Raw genomic sequence first — 22,319 nt, 5'->3', positions numbered from 1 at the left:
ATTGCTCATCCTGTCTATTTTTAATGTGCAACTGTTTAGCAAATTTTCACTATGCAATGCAGTGCACGAGCAGTGCTAGTAGCACAACAGGTGGGTCTATATCATTATTTAGAATGTTCAGATACTCAAATCCCTAAAGGCCGACACCAAAATATCGAACCACAAGTACACCAAACGTGAAAAAGCAGGAAATTCAAAATATCGAATTTCCATAGTTGGCCAACTCCACCTCCTGCTGCGTACTGCCTACCCAAACAAAATAAATAATCTACACTTCACCCATGTGTACACTTCACCCATGTATCCCCTGTGCTAATTAAATGTGCATTACACACAAATGTATGTGAATGTGAATATGTATCTATTGGGCTACAGAAATGTATTACCATATATGCACTTCACTTAACCCTACTTCTAACCCTAAGGTCAGCATCTATTGCACATGTACATTAAATATATTACTTTATATGCACTTACCTTAACCTTACTTCTAACCCTAAGGTCAGTATCTATTGCACATGTACGTTAAATGTATTACTATATATGCACTTACCTTAACCCTACTTCTAACCCTAAGGTCAGTATCTATTGCACATGTATGTTAAATATATTACTTTATATGCACTTACCTTAACCTTACTTCTAACCCTAAGGTCAGTATCTATTGCACATGTACGTTAAATGTATTACTATATATGCACTTAACTTAACCCTACTTGTAACCCTAAGGTCAGTATCTATTGCACATGTACGTTAAATGTATTGCTATATATGCACTTACCTTAACCTTACTTCTAACCCTAAGGTCAGTATCTATTGCACATGTATGTTAAATGTATTACTATATATGCACTTACCTTAACACTACTTCTAACCCTAAGGTCAGCATCTATTGCACATGTATGTTAAATATATTACTTTATATGCACTTACCTTAACCTTACTTCTAACCCTAAGGTCAGTATCTATTGCACATATACGTTAAATGTATTACTATAGATGCACTTACCTTAACCCTACTTCTAACCCTAAGGTCAGTATCTATTGCACATGTACGTTAAATATATTACTTTATATGCACTTACCTTAACCCTACTTCTAACCCTAAGGTCAGTATCTATTGCACATGTACGTTAAATATATTACTTTATATGCACTTACCTTAACCTTACTTCTAACCCTAAGGTCAGTATCTATTGCACATGTACGTTAAATGTATTGCTATATATGCACTTACCTTAACCTTACTTCTAACTCTAAGGTCAGTATCTATTTCACATGTACGTTAAATGTATTGCTATATATGCACTTAACTTAACCTTGCTTCTAACCCTAAGGTCAGTATCTATTGCACATGTACGTTAAATGTATTACTATATATGCACTTAACTTAACCCTGCTTCTAACCCTAAGGTCAGTATCTATTGCACATGTACGTTAAATGTATTACTATATATGCACTTAACTTAACCCTGCTTCTAACCCTAAGGTCAGTATCTATTGCACATGTACGTTAAATGTATTGCTATATATGCACTTACCTTAACCCTACTTCTAACCCTAAGGTCGGTATCTATTGCACATGTACGTTAAATGTATTACTTTATATGCGCTTACCTTAACCCTACTTCTAACTCTAAGGTCAGTATCTATTGCACATGTACGTTAAATGTATTGCTATATATGCACTTACCTTAACCCTACTTCTAACCCTAAGGTCAGTATCTATTGCACATGTATGTTAAATATATTACTATATATGCCTTTACCTTAACCTTACTTCTAACCCTAAGGTCAGTATCTATTGCACATGTACATTAAATGTATTGCTATATATGCACTTACCTTAACCCTACTTCTAACCCTAAGGTCGGTATCTATTGCACATGTACGTTAAATGTATTACTTTATATGCGCTTACCTTAACCCTACTTCTAACTCTAAGGTCAGTATCTATTGCACATGTACTTTAAATGTATTACTATATATGCGCTTACCTTAACCCTACTTCTAACCCTAATGTCTTTATCTATTGCACATGTACGTTAAATGTATTACTATATATGCACTTACCTTAACCCTACTTCTAACCCTAAGGTCAGTATCTATTGCACATGTATGTTAAATGTATTGCTATATATGCACTTAACTTAACCCTACTTGTAACCCTAAGGTCAGTATCTATTGCACATGTACGTTAAATGTATTGCTATATATGCACTTACCTTAACCCTACTTCTAACCCTAAGGTCAGTATCTATTGCACATGTAAGTTAAATGTATTACTATATATGCCTTTACCTTAACCTTACTTCTAACCCTAAGGTCAGTATCTTTTGCACATGTACGTTAAATGTATCTATTGCATGTACTTTAAAAATATATTACTATATAATACTTTAACCCTACTTCTAACCCTAATGTCTTTATCTATTGCACATGTACGTTAAATGTATTACTATATATGCACTTACCTTAACCCTACTTCTAACCCTAAGGTCAGTATCTATTGCACATGTATGTTAAATGTATTGCTATATATGCACTTAACTTAACCCTACTTGTAACCCTAAGGTCAGTATCTATTGCACATGTACGTTAAATGTATTGCTATATATGCACTTACCTTAACCCTACTTCTAACCCTAAGGTCAGTATCTATTGCACATGTAAGTTAAATGTATTACTATATATGCACTTACCCTACTTCTAACCCTAAGGTCAGTATCTATTGCACATGTACGTTAAATGTATTACTATATATGCACTTACCTTAACCCTATTTCTAACTCTAAGGTCAGTATCTATTGCACATGTACTTTAAATGTATTACTATATATGCGCTTACCTTAACCCTACTTCTAACTCTAAGGTCAGTATCTATTGCACATGTACGTTAGTTTGCTATACAGGATAAGGGGATCTCCTACTGATGATTTACCTTAGTAAACATGATGTGGCCAACTATGGAAATGCAATATTGTGAATTTTGTGGTTTTTAATGTTCGTTTAACTTGCGGTTCAATATTTTGGTGTCGGCCTTTAGGGAATTTGAGTTACTGAACGTTCAAAATAATGATTTAGACCCCTACAGGTAGCGTGCATGCTTTTGATACAGAAGGCTGTGAGTTCTACTCCCCACCTGGTTGCTAACACTGTGATGTAGTTTTATGGTTGGGGTGCTGCAGTCTTGAGTGTGTTCTCCTTTGGATGTGATGCCTAGTAACTATGAACCTGCTGTCAGTTTGCGATCCATTCCCTTTTGCAATAGTACGAGCTTACCAATTTTTTTAATGTAACATAGGCAATTTATTCTTCAAGATCAGCTGGCACTGAATTTGTACATGAAACACTGAAATATAAAGTGGTTTGCCAACAGCAACCTCTTCATTAGTTACAGATCTCTTTAATGTGGAATTATTTAAATGACTTTTACATCTGCAGAGATTGTGCATATTGACTGATATTGGTAGATTGCAATGACAGAAGTTTGACAGCCTTTTATGGTTGAAATGTTCTGAAATGGGGTATGGCTGAAATGTTCTGAAATGGGCAGTTTTGTCATTATTGGTTTGTATGTTATGTTTTGTTGCTCACTGGAAAAATGTCCAAAACTACAAATTTAATATACACTCTAACATGTACTGCTGTATTATACAAGGAATATAATTTAATACAATCAGGAAGGTGAATCAACGAACATATGCATGTATGCATGGCCCAAAAATGTGTGCAAGGGGCCGATGGTTTGAAAACAGCCAAAAGGTAAAACTTAATCTACCACTAGCCAGATGCATTTTCTTTGAATGTGGTTTTAAATGTCTTTTCAATGAATGTGAGTTTCAAGGGGAGATAACTTTATTGTTTATTCTAAGTCTGTTTTCATTCTGATACTGTATTGTTTTGTTTAGCAAATGGCTATCTGTGTTTATCCTATAAAATTTGAAATAAAAATTTTAAATTAAATCCAAATATCTGTAATCATTGTAGAGTAAAGAAAAAAATAGAGGCACACTGAAAGGTTTGGACAGTATTTTTGGTCAGGGGGGACTTCAGTCAGCCACAGAGAAAATAATAAAAAGTGGGATAGGCAGATGGATCATCTTACAGGGAATTGTGGAAGGTACTTGCTGGATAAAGAGAAACATATATGCACCAAACAGGAATAAAGAAGAATTCTACAAGAAACTGGGTACAGACAAGAAGCGATGGAATGCAGATAATGGGATGAGGGCTACAATGTCACCAGAAGGCCAGAAAAAGCACACTGTATGGGAAAAGGGAATATAGCAAAAAGATAAAACAAAAATTAGTGCAATGAATGAAAGATGGAAACTGGCTGCACACATGGAGGGTATCTAACAGAGACAGAATACACCTTCACAAGAAATATTTTGGTACAAGCAAGTAGGTTAGACAGGTTCCTAGAGAAGGGAAACCTTAGGGAAATAGTGGAAGAGATCCAAATACAGGAGAGACAAATATCACCTCATGCAGCAGTGAGACGTAAGGTGAATACGTGGGAACAGAAAAAGGTGAGATGGGGTGGAGATGGGTAGTTATTAATGGAAGGACAATGAGGAAAAGGAAACCTACAAGGACTAATAAAGGAGTGAGCGCAGGCCAATATGAAAACCAAGGACAAACTGGAAGAACACTGGTGAGATGGGATCAAGGTTAGTGTTAGGGGAAATGTAATAAGTAGAGAAAGAAAAGAAGAGAAGGGGCTTGAGAAGCTGGAGAAATTAAATTAGAAGGAAACACCACAAATTATAGAAAAAAGCAATTTGAATAGAATTAGAGAGTAAAACATCATGAAGAAGACATATGGGGAACAGCTTCCTAATTTTCAATCAAACCAATTGTCAATGAATGGCAGTTAATCATACAAAAACAATCAAATGTTCTCTATGGTGATTGTTAAAGGCAGTGACTGTAGGAACATTGAAAGTGAAGAACTATAGACCAGAAGGTGGTGCCATAGTGCTAATGTTAAACTAAATTAAGCCAGACTATTGCATGGAAAACTGCTGCTGTTTTTTTGGGTGTGGTAGTTAGAGCTGCAGATTCCAGAAAGCAGCACCAAGGGGTTATATATTCAGGGAAAGTTTTTTTTGTTTCATGTGGACCTATTCAATAATGGCCTACTATCTATAATAACCTACTATCTATATCTCCCCTTACCTCTATAATACCTCCCCTACTCTACTTTTCTCTCTTAGATATTATTACACTAAAAATACTACCACCTCATTATATATCTATCACAGACAGTTTTTCAAATTGAAACATCTTACCCTCCATTGCCTTTCCCACATTAAGCTCCAATATGATATACAGCCTAATCCAGGCCCAACCCCATCCCCCCAAACCCATTGCACTGACATATGCACAAACCGCACACCTTGCTCCTGTCTTCTTCTAAAAATAGGAAACACTGACTTGCTTATTATAAATGCCAACCTTAGAAGCCTAATGAACAAAGTCCATAAATTTTAGGCCACTATTGCTCTTTACACCCCAGATATATCTGTTATTACTGAAACATGGCTCAAGCCCCACATTAAATCTGAAGAATTGCTTCCAAATGGCTATAGTATCCCTAGAACTGACAGAGTAGCTAAACATGGAGGTGGTATTGCCATATTATTTAAAGAAACTATCAAATTGGTACATATCAACACTACCCCACTTGATATCCACAACCCTAAAATTTTGATAGCATGCCTTGAACTTAATAACCACAAGTCCATTATCTTTATAGCCTCCTACCTCCCTCTGGTAAAAACCTCCAGAATATAGAAAACATCCTACAATGGGCCTCTACAAACTTCACCCATGAAGCGATAATACTAGGAGATTTCAATCTTGACTTGACCACCTGCTCTTCTACTACCCCTACAAATTTCATCAATCTTTATAACTTCTCTCAAAGAATTAACCTCCCCACACGCATTGATAAGCACACCAAGAGACAATCCACTCTAGACTGGATTTTAACTAACAAGCCCAATATTGCATGTGATGCTGGGTGTCTCCCTGACACACTAAGTGATCATTCCCCTACCTACTTGGTTAGAAAGCATCTTCAAAATTTCTCTGATATTTCATTTCGATACATTCACAACAAAAAACATTTCTCTCCTCCATTATTCAACTCTCAGCTACTACAATAAGCTTGGACACCTTTGAAACATCTTCCACTTGATAGCACAGTTCAGTACTTCAATACCGCTTTCCTTCAAATACTTAATGAACTAATGCCCATAAGAAAAATACGCACCAACTTTAACAGACTTCCCTGGCTATCAAAAGACACACTTCATTTACTAAAATAAAGGGATAGAGCCTGGTCTCACTATCAAAGTAATAAAACTAAAGAAAACCTCACGACCTACCAGAAACTTAAAAATCAAATGAAAAACTAATTAAACATGAAGAAAAAACTTACTTCCAAGCAAAACAACTAAAATACCAGAACAATCCCAAAAGATTATGGCAAACAATTAATCACCTCCTTAACCCAAAACCCACTACCCCAACCCCAACACTGACCAATCAAAATAAATCCATAGCCACTCAATTTAACTCCCACTTTATTAACTAAATAACCTCCCTTCTTAACAACAACCCTAGTACAACTACTACCATACCTCAGACTCCTGACAAAAACACTACCCTTCTCCGACTTAAACCTATACAAACTTACTATATCAGAACTCTTATTACCAAATTAAAACCTTGCACACTAGCCACTGACCAGCTACCTGGTGACTTTCTTCATCTAGCTGCTTCTTCCATAGCTTACCCTGTATCTATTCTAATCAACCGTTCTATCTCTGAACAGTATGTACCATCCCTTTGGAAAATATCCCACATAATACCCTTACATAAAGGTGGCCACTCAACTAATATGTCCAACTACCGACCTATAGCCATTCTGTCCCCACTTGCCAAAATCTTAGAAAAATGTATACACAAACAGATATTAGAACATTTCCAGACCTATAATCTACTATCCAAAACACAACACGGCTTCCAGCTCAACCACAGTACCACTATCAGTACAGCACTCATCAGCTTTACTGACACTGTATACCAGCTTAAAAACACAAAACAACTAGTATCTGCTACCTTCTGAGACATGTCAAAAGCATTTGACACTGTGTCACATCAAATACTTTTAAACAAACTGACCATCTACCACTGCAGCTCTGAAACCCTAAAATGGTTTCATAGCTACCTTTCTGACAGAAAACAAGCCACTCAATGGGAAAATAAGGTCTTCACTCAGCTCCCGGTGACAGTTGGGGTCCCACAAGGCTCAATCCTTGGTCCACTCCTGCTCACTATCTTTACTAATGACCTTCACACTGCCGCTAGCCCAGCCTCAATTGTACAATATGCCGAAGATGCTTCCCTGATCTGCTCTGCCACCACTATCAAAGAGCTCCAAGATAAAACTCAGGCAGCCCTCCACAATGTAGAAAATTATCTAACCCTCCATCAACTTATACTTAACCCCAAAAAAAAACAGGCTTATGGTTTTCCATCAAAACCCAACATCTAAGAATCTACCTCTATCTATATTTCCTCCTCTAATGGCACTAAAATTGAGCAGGGTGGCTGCGGTGGTGCAGCTGTTAGTGTTGCCACCTCACAGCAAGAGGTTCTCTTGTTCGATCTTCTGCTGGGGTGCCTTCTGTGCGGAGTCTGCATGTCCTCCCTGTGGTCACGTGGGTTTCCTCCCACATCCCAAAGACATGCTGTAGATGGATTGGACACTCTAAATTGGCACTAGGTGTGTGCGTGTGTGTGCCTTCTGTGGAAGGTTGCGTGCCAGGCTGGCAACTCGACACCGTAAACCACCACTGCCAATCATGAGTGAACATGTTGTGGCGACCCGTAACCGGGAAAAAAACAGAAGAAGAAGAATGGCACTAAAACTGAGCCAGTACTACATACAAAACTTTTTGGTGTTACAATTGACAGCAGACTTAGGTTTGATAAACAGCTTGCTCTAACCATATAAAAGGTGCATGCCAAACTGGGTTCACTCTACAGAGCAAAACCATTTTTCACTGACCACTGACCAAGCCAGACTCTCTACTGCTCGTACCCATCTATTATCGCCCCTTCTATAATTCTCTAAAATATTTACCAACCTTCACAAAACTGACCTAAATAGCCTTGAATCCTGCTATAACAAAATTGCCAAATTCGCTACAAATCAACCATATAGAGCCATCCACTATATTGCATTAATTCAACTAAACTGGCTAGAGCTCCCTCATCTCCTCTCCCTAACTCAGCTACTTACTGCCCACACAGTCAAACACAAACCCGACAACTGCCCAGCAATATCAAATCTGATTCAACTCTATAGTGACCTAACATCCCTTAGATCTGCTGACAAAATATTGCTAAAAGTTAGTAAGGCCCACAACTCTTATGGCATCTCCCTATTCTCCCATTCCATACAGCATATTCTCACCATCAATAACGCACTAACTTTTAAAGAGACGCTAAAAGAACATTTCTCTAAACATACGCTCTGCTCCTGTACTAACCCAGGGTAAACATCTGCAGCCTCCTGCTACCTTCCTTTCTCAGTATCCCCTGGCTCTACTGAATCATTCTCCCCAAAAAAAATAAAGAAAAGAATGAAGTGTGGTGAACTAATATTGCTTGATATATTTGACAATTGCCTATAAGTGATAAATATTTTGCTGATATTTGCTTGCTATGTTTGACAATTGCCTAATAATAAGAATACTTTTCTCAATATGTCTAACTTTTTTTTCACACTACTGTAAAAAGCTGAATTTTGTATTCCTTTGTATATCCTGTAATAATTATTGTAACTTGCATATGTTTATAAGTAACTTCTAATGTAATAAGTAACATCTATTGTCATTTGCTTTGGAGCTTTTCTCCCCAGGTCTCCACTGAAAACAGGCCTCTGGCCCAGCTGGACACTACCCGGTTAACAAATGAAATAAATAAATAAATAAAAATAAATTTGTTCACTGGAAATCTGAAGCTTGATTGTTTCCAAGCTGCTGGCTTCCTCTGTCCTGCACAAATCCACTGCTTACCATTACTGTATGTCTTTATGTATTTATTTATTTATTTAATTGCTTGATGTTGCTGCAGTAGTTACTTACCTGTGGTTCTTTATTCCTGCAATACTTACTTCCTTCATCACTACTGATGGCTCAATGTTCCTACAGTCACTGACTTTAACATTTTTTGTGTATAACATTCAATTGCTTCTGTATAATTAACTGTCATTCACTGATGTGATCTGATTGAATGTTAATTTACCAAGGGGAAACAGCTAACAAAGAAATATAAAAAGAAGCATACAGAGGGGGTACATATGATAGGGGGGAGAGATGGAGAATACTTAGAAGAAAATGGGCTAATAACAGGAAGGTTTAAGCAGCACTACAGGGAGGTTTAAAAACAACATGGAGGAACAGAAATCTCAGAATGGAACTGGCGAAAGAATATACAGGGATATCCAGTGAACACTGAACAAAGAGACATGCTGAATGCAGAGGTAACAAGTGATGAGATAAGGAAAGCCATATACAATACGAAGAAGTAGAAAGCTTGAGGGCCAGATGGCCTCTGACTAGAATTGTGCAAATGAATAGAGGAGGAAATGTGAAATGTCCTAGAGGAGGAGGAATACAAGAGAATACAGGACTCTTGCAATGCATGTAAAAGTATGAGGGCATTCAGGATAAACATGATACTAAAAATGGGAAGAGGAAGTTGGAAATTATAGGCTCTTTGAATAATGCAGACACCAAGATTCTGGCAAAGGTATTGGCAGGAAGACTGGGTGAAGTATCAATTGCCTCTAATGACAGATAAATCTACTCTAAAAAAATCTTAAAAATAAGTGCAGCAATTGAAATGTAGTTGTTAAGTCTTTGAAAACAGGTAAAACTTGTTTGGCAAGGCAGTATTCTAGACCCCACTTCCAGTGGGGATCCATCCCCCACAAATGACTACCCCTGAGGGTGGACATATCTTGAAGGATGCCCCCTCTCTGAACAATTGAAATAAGTGTTTGTTTTTACGAGCTTTAACACATTATCTGAGCAGTGCCTAACTGGCTGTAAAGTACTATTTACAAAAAAAGAGAGAGAGAGAGACGTCTTCAGACAAGACATAGTTGTGGGAGTCCTACTTTCATTTTAATCACCTTTATGATGGGTGATACTGCAAAGGATCTTTCCACCATTATATTCTTTTGGAGAATGTGGTGCTTCAACAGGGACGCTGTTTTTTTATTTTTCTGTAAGCCATAAGTTTTTAGCCTCTTGAGAAGTTATTTGAGGTGGTTCCCCAACCACGAGAAGGGAATTTACCTCCAGGATTTATTTTAGAGGGCGTTATTTGTTGGGGTTTCCTTTTGTATGCAGATGACTGCATGTTAATATAAGAGGATGTGCCTGTAGGAATGAGAGCTGTAAGAGATGCATCAAAGAAATTTAGTTTAGGGAAACAGTGGAGCAACAGCAAAACTACAGCTCTGGTGAGATTCAGCAAAGGGAAGAGGGAATGCGTGAGATAAAAGAGTTGGATATCTCCAAGTACCCATGGCTCTATGTCGAGATCACAGTCAGAGAGACAACAGAGAAAAACCTAGAGAAAGTTGGAAAAATGAGAGGGGAGAAGACATATACATTGCTTGGGAGAAAAATAAAGCAGTACAGATGATGATACTATCAATAATCTTACATGTACTCAGAAGCACACAATTAGAACTACATACAGCTAATGGACAAAGACATAGAGGAGTGAATTATTAAAAGTAAGGGGGAAAGGGTGAGTATGGAAAAATTAGAATGAATAGGAAAAGGGGGATGGGGGCTCTTCCATATCCCATCTGCACAGACATGGAACATCATTCACTAGATAAAAACAGAAGAGAATGAAGTTAAGCAAAGAGAAAAGGAAAAGGAATTGTAGAAAATCTTACTAAAGGTCATTAATTAGCACAAAAAAAGTTGTGATGCATGAAGTAGGGTGAAAGGAACCCCAAAAAATATGAGAACATAAGAATGGGGATCAAAGACAGGGACAATGAAGAAATATGGAGAAGAAGTGGTAAAGCTCAACAGAAAGATTTTTTATGCAGAGAAAAGGATGAAAGATTTAAAACAATGGACAAGTTAATACAGAATATGTTAGGGCCAATGGTGGAACTCCCTGGTACTCAGGGAGAGCTACAATAAGAATACAGAGATGGCAACAGGACAGAGGGTAACACCACTGGAGGAAACCGAAGGCATTAGGGAGGCAATGAATCAACAGATCTACAAATATCTAAGGGGAAGAATGAACAATGTCAAAGAAGACAGAATGATGAAAGAATTGGGAAATGGAGGAAGGGTAGATAGAGGTTGTAGGAAACTGGAAGATGACAATTCAAACAGTAAGGCGCATACAGAAAGTACATGTGATTGTTAAAGGAAAGCGGAAAGGAGGATATTCAATGCTGGAGATGTCAGGAGGAGGAGGATGCAGGAATGATGGACATGTTGTAGGACTATGGGAGGGCATAAGAAGACTAAAAGCAGGCATGGACGATTTGAGAAAACATATTTCAAAAAGAAACAGAAAATAGATTGGATTCTGTATATGGGGCATGAAGAAAGAGGACAGCATGTGAGAAGAAAGAGAAATGCACAATATCAGACTGTTGAGCACAGACATTCAAAAAGTTATTTCTGAAAACTGAAAAAGAACAAAAATGGTATGGGAATATGAATTATACACGAGTTTCCTGAACAAAAGGAAGAGATTGGAAAATTTGAAAAGAATGAGAAAAGGTTAAAAGGGAAAAATGAAAAAAAACAACAATGGAAAGAGGTACCTGGCTGTTTGACCACTGGCTACAGATGATTAGAATACTACAAGAGTGAAAATCATACAAGGAGGAAGAAGAGAGTGAGCCAAAGAGAAACCAAGTGGAAGGAGGTCAATATGACAAGGTATGAAATTAAGTGGCTAACTCCTAATGAGATATGGTTCACTATGCATGAGGATTTCACATGGATGTAATACACTGTAAGGTATTAAAAAGTTAAAAAACAAAACAGATAAACTTCTAATTAATGAGAGCAGTACTTTTTTTTAAATTTTGCAAACGTAAAAAAATTCTAAAGAATTAAACATTATACCTGTGTATCTCTATGTATTTAAGACACCTACAGCTGCAAATAAGTGAGCTCTTAAAATGGTTGAAATGCAAATAGAAAGGGGCACTATCAAATGTAATGAATCAGGTTTAGAAGCAGAGGAAGAAGTAACTAAATCGAATGATTTGCATTCTGTTTCAGAATTTGACTATGTGCTTGGAGAGTTATGAGTAGCAAAGTAATGAATTTAGAGTAATACTACACCTTAAATGGAAGAATATTGAATAATCTTCATGCAGTTGTGGTTTTTGTCAATTCCATTTTCACATAAAAATGAATAAACAATGGTTTTAGACATTTAACAATTGCAAGAGGAAAAATGCCATTGACACTAAGCAGGTACATTGTCAACAGAACATTTGCTGTTTAACGGCTACAAGGCAGGGAAATGTAAGTGACTATAAATGGATATGTTTTTTTTTCTGAAAATGTACAATTTTTCTCTTCCCCTGTTGATAAACTATTGACTAGTGGTTGTAATGATAGCTTTGATACTCCTATTGTTAACTTGCCTGACATTCCTTTTAATGAACTGTTTTCTATAGATAGATGGATAGATAGACATTCTAGGACTTAAATGTTTATGAACTGCGGCACATAGTTTCTACCAAATGAAAACTGACCCCTTCAAGCCAGAAGCAGAATTGCATTTGAATTTTTATTTTTTTTAATGATAGAGCATTTCCCTCCCAGCCTAATATTTTATATCAGGTTAATTCTGTAATTCATGATGACGCTTGAGTAATATTTAAACAAAGTTTGTGCCTTTATTAATGCTTTTTTTGCCTCCTTTTAATAAGTATTAATTAATGATTTATCTACTTTCTCCTTTATAACATATTAAATAAATGTATAATAGTTTTAAATCTGCTAGTAATCTGTTGGATATAATCTAAAAAATATAAATGGCAAGTCTTTAAGGAAATTAGTAAAAGCAGTAATATAGTAATTAAGTTCTCTGACAAGAGTAATATCATAGTAAAAGCAGTAATATAGTAATTAAGCTCTCTGACAAGAGTAATATCATATTAAAAGCAGTAATATAGTAATTAAGCTCTCTGACAAGAGTAATATCATAGTAAAAGCAGTAATATAGTAATTAAGCTCTCTGACAAGTGTAATATCATAGTAAAAGCAGTAATATAGTAATTAAGCTCTCTGACAAGAGTAATATCATAGTAAAAGCAGTAATATAGTAGTTAAGCTCTCTGACAAGAGTAATATCATTGTGATTGTGTCTGTTGCTAAGTATTACGATATGTGTTTGGTTCACCTGAAAGATTTTCAGACCAGTAATAAGGTCGCTAAATCTGTGTATGGACAAGCATTAGTCAATTTATGTGAATTGGTTGAGGCTGATATTAAAGTATCTGATAAAATTAGGAGTTTGGTCTCTTGGTATCCTCACATTTTGACTTTTTTTTTTTTTGCCAAAGCTCCATAAAGATTTCAATAATCCACCAGGCTGACCTGTATATCTGGTCATTCTAGCTTATTGAGGAATATAGGTAAGATAGTAAATAGTTATATGCAGAAACATTTTTAAACTCACTTATTAGGCACTGAAAGCAATTGTTACAATAAGTTCAACATTTCAAATGGATGGAAGTTATGTACTTTGTCACTATAGATGTGGTAAGTCTACACATTTCAATAAGAGATGAGGCCTTAAGATATTTTCTGGATTCTAACTGTATTGCTGAGAATGTTTTATAAACTGTAAATTTAGTTTATGCAACATTTTTTTTACTTTGTTGGAATTCCATTTCAACTGCAGAAGGCAGAGCAATGAGCAAGTATTTTACCCTGCATTATACACATTTCTTGATAGGCTTCTTTGAGGAATGCTACATGTACAAATATTCCTGTTTTAAAAATAGCGTGCATTACTATTTTAGATTCATAAATAGTGCAGTGTTTATTTGTTCTAGTGACCAAAATGATATTTTTTAATTTTTTTGATGACATTAACCACTAACAGACTTGAATTTAATTTACATATGAGATATCCAAAGAGAAAATTATAATTTAGAATGGTATTTACTTAGGCAATATAATAAAAAGGGCACTCATTGATATAATAAAAATGTGCCCCATTATGTTACTTATCTAGCATGAATTTCCACTCAGAACATACCACAGAGACATTATCTTTGCATGAGTTTCTTGGAGCATGTAAGCCCTGAGATAATGAGGTTTGGTAACAAACCAATTTGTCTATAGACATCTTCAGAAAGGGTTAGATAAATATATTAGAGGGAGTTAAGTGTGTTTGGGAGATGAAAGGGTTAAATGAAGGAGGGATGATTGGAAGAAAATGAGGTAAGAGTGGGAAGGGGCTTAAGGGATTTAGACAAGTGGATTTGGGTAAGTAACCACATTTTGGCTTGAACTTGCTCTATATATATATATATATATATATATATATATATGTATATATATGTATATATTGTTGTGCCTTTCGGCTTTTCCTGGTTAGGGGTCGCCACAGCGGAACTCCAGTCCGCTAATGATTGGCAGTAGATTTTTACGTGCCGAGTTGCCGGCCCTGACCCATAACCTTCAACGAAGGTACGCCCATTCACGCATGTCTCCACACAGAAGACGCTCTAGCTGAGAATCAAACAGGACAATGTCTTACTGTAAGGTGATAACGCTACTGCAGCACCACCACCGCAGTTTATATATAGATATTACTATTAGTTTTATGATTATATATGTATGCATTGGGGATGGATGGTTAAGATTAGACTGCCTGAGTTCTGTATGTGAGTCATCGAGGGGGTAGCATGGTGCATGGTAGGGGGAGAAGCACAGAAGATGGGGTATTTAGGTTGTTGAAGCAGGAGGATGTGGACTGGTTAGGCTATGGGAAGGGGGGTGGCATTTAGGTGGAGTCTCAACCTTGGATATGTCAGCAGTTTTCCCCCTTAAAATGAGGCTTGTTAGTTGAACAGCAAGGTTTGTGCTGGCCAGTTATTGGGAGGGTGCAGTTTTTGAGAAGGTGTACTGGTCCAGACATTGGTGACCTTCCGCAGGAGCTGTCTCAGTGGTGGTGATATATGGGAAGCAGCATCTACGGCTTACTTTTGGCAGATTGTCAATGCAAGACTTTCACAAGACACCTCTGAAGAAGTGTTCTCGATACTTACGTTTTGATAAGCCCAGACTGCCTGTACAAGGATTCACGGGCCTCAAGATGCCTCTACGTGAATCGTCCCTGATGGTTTGGGGTTGTGAGGGGCTTCGCAATTTTAGCTTGGTGGTTGGGAAAGGTATTGTCACTGTGGGTAGTGTTGTGGGGAATTTCATGTGGTATTCACTAGCTTCTCTAGTGTATCTTTCCAGATGGTGTTTTTGTGGGCTTTGGGGCAGCATGGTGGTTGGCCGCTGGCAGTTTATTCCGCAGGGCACATTTCTGGATCTGAGTGGTGATGGATGCATTGCCCTTTTCAACAATTAAACAAAACAAAAAAAAAAAAACCAGACTTTCCTTGGGTGGTTGATCGTGGTAGGCTCTGTGGCAGTACACACACACACACACACACACACACACACACACACACACACACACACACACACACACACACACACACACACACACACATCATGCACTTGTGTTGTATTAACACTCCCAAATGCTATCTCAAGATATGAACCAGTCTTTGCCCATGACATACTGCTTTACTTCATTACTTTTGCTCTGACATCAGTGCACCTCAGGAAAACAGCAGTCTTGAAAAACATTTTTAATGTATAATACTATTTCTCTGAAGAGGTACAGTCTTAAATTGGTAATAGTTAAGTGAGGGTAGTTGGGCAAAGGCCTACAAAAGCATGAATTTCTCAGACAACATTTTAAATATATACATAAATATATTTTTACAAAGTAGCATTGGTAACTAATCCAATGTATTTCTATCCATGCATACAAAGAAACAAAGATAAGCTGTGACATAGTTCAACTGATTATGTGTCAATTAAAATGTGTTAGATTAGATTATTTTCAACAAAATAGATTGAACTCACTGAAAATAAATAATTTTCACTTTAGTGTTTTGATATTTCACAGGGAAACCTAATGACTATGGTTAAACTTTGTTCATGAGCATTATATCAGGGTGGCACTGCAAACACTGTTAAAAACATTAAAAGTAAGACCCTGTATACCATCTGGGAGAAGACTCAAAGGACATTTGCTATAATAGGGGACATCTATCACAAATTAGTTGCAGGAGTTAGGGTGAAGGAGTGGAATAAGCTTCAGAAATATATATAATTTTAGTATTTTGTTTGAACTTTATGATCAAGAAGAAGTAAGATAGAGAATGAAGAATTCCGATGAAATTGTTAATAATACACGAATCAGCAAAACATGAAATAGCAAATAGAATTTCTACGAATCAGTCAGCAGAAAACAAAAGCTAAAGTGTATTACTAATAAAAGTCTTGAAGGTACATAATACCAATGGTAAAGGAAACAGACCTCAAGCTGTAGCAGTCTGAAATGAAACATAACCCTGACAATGCAATGCTTTGAATCACTGGTTTGAAACTTAACAGTAGCAATACGAATGCATCACCCAAAATAATGGTGATGATGTGAAATTTCAGTTATTCCCCAGACCTATATCATCATGCAGGTTACCAGTAGCATAAGCACTGGGTACAACTTACACTTTCCTTCAGTATGCCCATGATACAGCAAATGCAGTCTTTTTATTAAAAATGAGGTGATACTTTTAAAATAACTGCCAAGGAACTTGAATCTACATGTATAAATTAAAAAAAAAATGTATTAGTAAATAAATATGTTCTGTAGAAACAGGATTTGCCTGTTAGACAAGTGACAAACCTGTTGTCGTACTCCAACAAACGCAGCTTATACGGATAGGGGGATGGGCAGACAAGGACAGGATTCTTATAGGTTCATAGGTTCATAGGTAGGTACTAGGCTATTGGCCCTAGGGCCTATACAAGCCTAGCCAAAAAGGTACCGTGGCTTTCGCCACCCAAGAAAGTTATTTTCCTGTGCCCCTGTCAAGCAGAACCACAGAAGTGATCCCCGGGGTGAATTTCCTATTACCCATCCAATCATCAAGATTTTTCTTGAAAAATGCTAATGAGAAGCTCTGTTTGACATAGATAGGTAGTCTGTTCCAAAGTATGGGAAGTCTCTAGGACAGGAATCAATCCCTCCAGCATGTTCTGTTTGTTGTGGTGACAAGGTTTAGGTCCCTAGAGTGTGTAGCTCGGAGGGATTGGGATTTCTTTAAGTGGAGCATGTCCAACAGCTCTGAGTTTGACATAGCTTTGTATGTTAGGCAGAGATCGCCTCTGAGTATTCGATATGCAATGGAGTAAAGCTGGAGTTTTTTGAGACAGTCTGTGTAAAGCATCTGTTTGAGGCCAGTAATCCTCTTTGTGAGGTATTTTTGCAGCCTTTCCAGTTGTTGTAGATATCTTGTGAGGTACATACCAAAAGGGGCGTTGTACTCTATAATGGGTCTAATGAGTGATGAGTAGAGGGGAACAATGACCTCTTTTTTTCTGGATGAGAAATCTTTTGTGATGAGGTGTGCCACATAGAAGGATTTCCTGACCACTGTGGTGATGTGATTATCAAAGGAGAGACTACTGTCCACCTGTGTCCCAAGGTCTCTTATCACACTTTCGATGTTAAGTAGACTACCGCCTATTTGGTAGTTCATGGGTACAGAGATTTTACGAAAGGGGATGACAATGCACTTTTTGGCATTGAGCTTGAGACCTTGTCTTTGACACCAGGCATCTGTCTCAGTGAGGCCCTTTTGTAGGATATCTACATCGTTAGGAGTTTCAATTATGGCTCCTAGTTTGCAGTCATCTGCAAATTTAGTTAGCCAAAGACCTTCTGTGTTAGCCTGTATTTCAGAGAAGTAGATACCAAAAAGGAGAGGACCTAGGACTGAACCCTGTGGTACTCCACTTGTCACTGGTCTGAAGTCTGATTTGGAGTCTGCTACTTTCACGGTGTGGGTTCTGTCAGTAAGCCAGTTGGCAAACCATCTTGTGACATAGGGATTTATACCTAGTTTAGTGAGTTTATCTATAATTCCAGAGTGGGGGATGGTGTTGAACGCCTTGGCGAGATCTAGATAGGCTGTGTGAACCACCTTACCCTCATCTATGGCTTTGGTGACTACTTTAAAGAAGTCTATCAGGTTTAGGAGACATGATCTGCCTTTTACAAACCCAAACTGTGTGGAGTCCAGAGTTTGGAGATCTTCAATGTCTTTGTTTATGAGTTCCATGATGATACGTTCCATGGCCGTGCAGACGAGGCTCGTCAGGCTAATGGGGCGGTAGTTCCCGGGGTCTGTTGTGCCCCCCCCCCTTTGTGGAGTGGGATAACTGTCGTGGTGCGCCATTCAATGGGCACAAGGCCTGAGGTGAGGCTATGACTGAACATCGTACTTAGGTGGGGTGCCAGTTCATTCTGTAGTTCATGTAGAAGGCAGCCTGGGATGTTGTCAGGTCCCATGGATGCAGTGTTCTTGGCTTTGGAGAGTGAAGTTTTTACCTGTGCAGTCATGATTACAGGAACTTTGCATTCTTCCGGTATAAAGATGGGCCCTTTAGGGGGTGAGAGGGAGGTAAAGTTAGCACTGAACCTATCTGCCAGGATGTTGGCAATATCAGTTGGTTCTGTATATTTAGTGTCATTGTGCTGTAACTCAGAGCAGATCTGAGTGTTGCCATTGAGATTTTTGACATAGCTATAGAATGCTTTGTGGTTGTCTTTAGAATCAGTGGCAATTTTGTTTTCATAACTAGCTTTGGAGGATTTTATGAGGGATCTCAGCTTCTTACTGAGGCTGACCAGGGAGTTCCTCCAATCGTGGGATTTTACTCTTTTTGCAACAGTTTCTTTCTTCTGTTGTAGAGTTTGTTTATGGCAGAAGACCACCAGATTGGCTTCCTTTTTTTGGAGGATAGCATGTTAGTTCTGTTAGGGATGGCACGATCCATGCACTCGTGTAAGTGCTTATAAAGTCCATTTGTGTAGGATTCAGCAGTCGTACCTCTATTATCCATCTGCATGGGTGTCGTGAAGTTTGCCACCTCTGTCTTAAGAAGCGTGAAGTTGGCTATGGAGAAATTTTTTACAGTTGTTTTCCTAATGGGGGAGTGGGAGCGGGATGTGGATGTCTAGAGTGATTAGCTTGTGGTCAGATCTGACCAACAAGGAGCTGATCTCTGGTGTGGAACATCGGTCACCCATGTTGGTGATGACCAGGTCTAGGATATTGCTGCCCCTGGTGGGGGTGTGGATAAGTTGATCCAAAGCATTGGAATTGATGATTTCCAGAAAACGTTATGCAAAAGAGTTGGCACATGAGTAGTTTTCCCAGTTAATGGTAGGGTAGTTGAAATCACCCATTATTAGAGTGTTGGGTTGTACCTTAATATTTTCCAGTGTATCAAGAAAAGAGGAGTGGGAATCCTGGGGCATGGTGGGGGGTCTGTAGCAAGCTACAATCTGGATTGCGGTTTTGCCCAGAGTTAGTTGAACTTAGATAATCTCGGATGCATTATGCTGAGCAACTAGCTTGGAGGTGTGGATATCCTTTATGAATATGGACATGCCTCCAGCTTTAGTGTTTCGGTCTGGGTTGGTTTCCGAAAGGTGTGGTATGAATAATAGCCTGGTAATGCAGGGGTGCTCTCTGGATCTTTGAACCAGGTCTCTGTCACTGCACAGATGTCAATGTTCTCCATTTTAAGGAGTGCCTCGAGTGAGTGCATTTTGAGGTTTAGACTTCTAGCACTGAGTAGCATTGCCCTCAGATTTTGCTTGCTTGTACCTGTTACAGTGGTGAATTTGTCATTTGAACCTTGCCTAAAAAAGGCACTATAGGGGTGGCAAGAGCCTTTGCCAGTATCCAGAATCCCAAGGGCAACAGGTGCAGGCCATCTCTGGCAAAGCAGCATGGTCTGTCAATCATGTCATCCCAGGCAGACAGATACTGGATTCCCTTAGAATGACACCAGAAGCTTAGCCAATTGTTAAAGTCAATCATTTTGTCCTTGTACTGTGGTGTCATTCTGGGTGATGGCAGGATGCTACTCAGGGCTAGGGTCATACTGGCCTGGACTACAAGATCAGAGAGCTCCTCCATGTCTCTTTTTATATAGTCCAGGGAGGTACATCTCAGGTCATTCACACCAACATGGACAATGACAGAGTCATATTTGTACTTGTTGTGGAGTGACCTGAGTGCGTGAGTTATGTGGAGGATCCTGGCACCTGACAGGCAGCTGACAGTAACTTTTTCCCTGTTTAGCCTGGTGAGTGGAACATCAGTGTGCCTGACTATAGAGTCACCTATGACTAGAGTGTTGGGTACATTATGCCTCATAGGCTGTAGTTGAGTGGCATACTGAGTATGCGGGCTATGTGTCATTTGGGTTGTGTTGGGGGGTGGAGGTTGCTTGCATTTCTTCTTTGGAGGTCTCTGTTGTTTGGGCAGATTTGTACTGAGAGCCTTTGCGAATGTAAATGTGTGTTTTGTGGTTCTGTGTGTGTGTTTTGGTGGTGTAGGTTTTGAGGGACTATGTGATGAGTGTGGTGCGGTGCAAGTGTTTACCTTCTCCTCTTGACTGTCTAGGCCAGTCTTTGGTGAAGAGAGATTTCCTTCCAGTTTGGCTATATAAGTCCATCTCTCACAGGTCGTAGTGTTGGGTGGTAGGAGGAGAGGGTTGTCTGTGTACATGAGGCAATTGTTGCATTGTCCCAAGATGCCCAGATTCATCAGGTAGACAGGAGAAAACACTGGGAGCTGATCTTTAGACATGCCTGAATAGGTGCTTATTTGTTAAGTACTAAAAATTGTTTTCCTCTAGACAAGTGAGGAAAGTTGAGTGATGTAGTAATTTGTAACTTATTTAGTGCTTACAATGAGTTCTGAACAAGTGCTGAGATCAAAGAAACAGATGAGTGCTAAAACTAAAAAGCTGGCTAGTTGCAAGGGAAATTTTGAAGAACAGACTTTATGGCATCAGGAATAGTTTAACCCCAGTTAAGTGGTGGGGGGGCTTAGGAGCTCACAAACAGTCCTGGACACAGCAAATCCGTATCTGACCTGCCACAGGAAAGGGGGGAAGCAAGCTTAGAATTTTTTTTCCAGTAAAGTGGAAATGGAGAAAGCTGGAACAGAAGTTAATTCAACGTTAAGAATCTGAGTGGGTTGGCCTTCACAAATGTTCTCTATTAGATTGAGTGAACTAATGACACTAGACTGGGAGGAGTGTCACAGATCAAATATACAGTATTGGCGGACAACTGCAAAACCACCAAGTATAAGAACACACAACACTAGGGAGGGTGGGAGGGAAAAATTACAGTTCCTAGCTGTAGCCACTAAATGAAAGTTTTAAACAGATCAAGGAGCAGACTCGTGAATGCTTTTAACTGTAACAGACAAAAATCCACAGAAAAGCTCGGACAGAGCACTCACAAACAGAAAATACAACTCTCAGTATGAAAAAGCAGTTTACAGTTAAGTAATGTTAAAACAGTAAAAAACAGTGCATAAATGCAGTGAAACAATAAAAAAAAGCTTTCTAACAGTGCAAAAATATAGTAGATCAACTGTATAGCACAATTATAAGGATTTTGAAGTGCAGTTCAGTGAAATAAGTGTAAGAAATAACTTAGCCTGCTATTGGAATCTTAAGGAATTTCCACTTATGCAATGCAATCCAGAGCCTGACAATACAAGCAGAACCTTTATAAGACACAGGGTTTATATAGCAGTAAGAATGGAGTTGGAAGATCAGATTACTACTTAGCCCCTGCTATTACCCAATCACTTGTACTACAGAAGGTCAGGAGGCCTTGTTACTCTCAATAATAATGAAGACAATCAGCAGAAAATGGCTGCCAGAAACACAGGAAACTCAAACAAAACGTCCAGCCTAGACAACAGGCCTCTATCAAGATTATGCCACCTGAGCAGGACACAGAAATCTCACTTTAAAAGCATAGAAAGAACACTCACAAAGATAAAATACAAGTCTCAGTATGAAAAAGCACTTTACAATTTAGTAATTTAA

The sequence above is a fragment of the Protopterus annectens genome, chromosome 1.part0 (assembly GCF_019279795.1).
Source record: "Protopterus annectens isolate FY-2018-M chromosome 1.part0, PAN1.0, whole genome shotgun sequence".
Classification (NCBI taxonomy): domain Eukaryota; kingdom Metazoa; phylum Chordata; order Ceratodontiformes; family Protopteridae; genus Protopterus; species Protopterus annectens.
Note: the sequence above shows the minus strand (reverse complement) of the source record.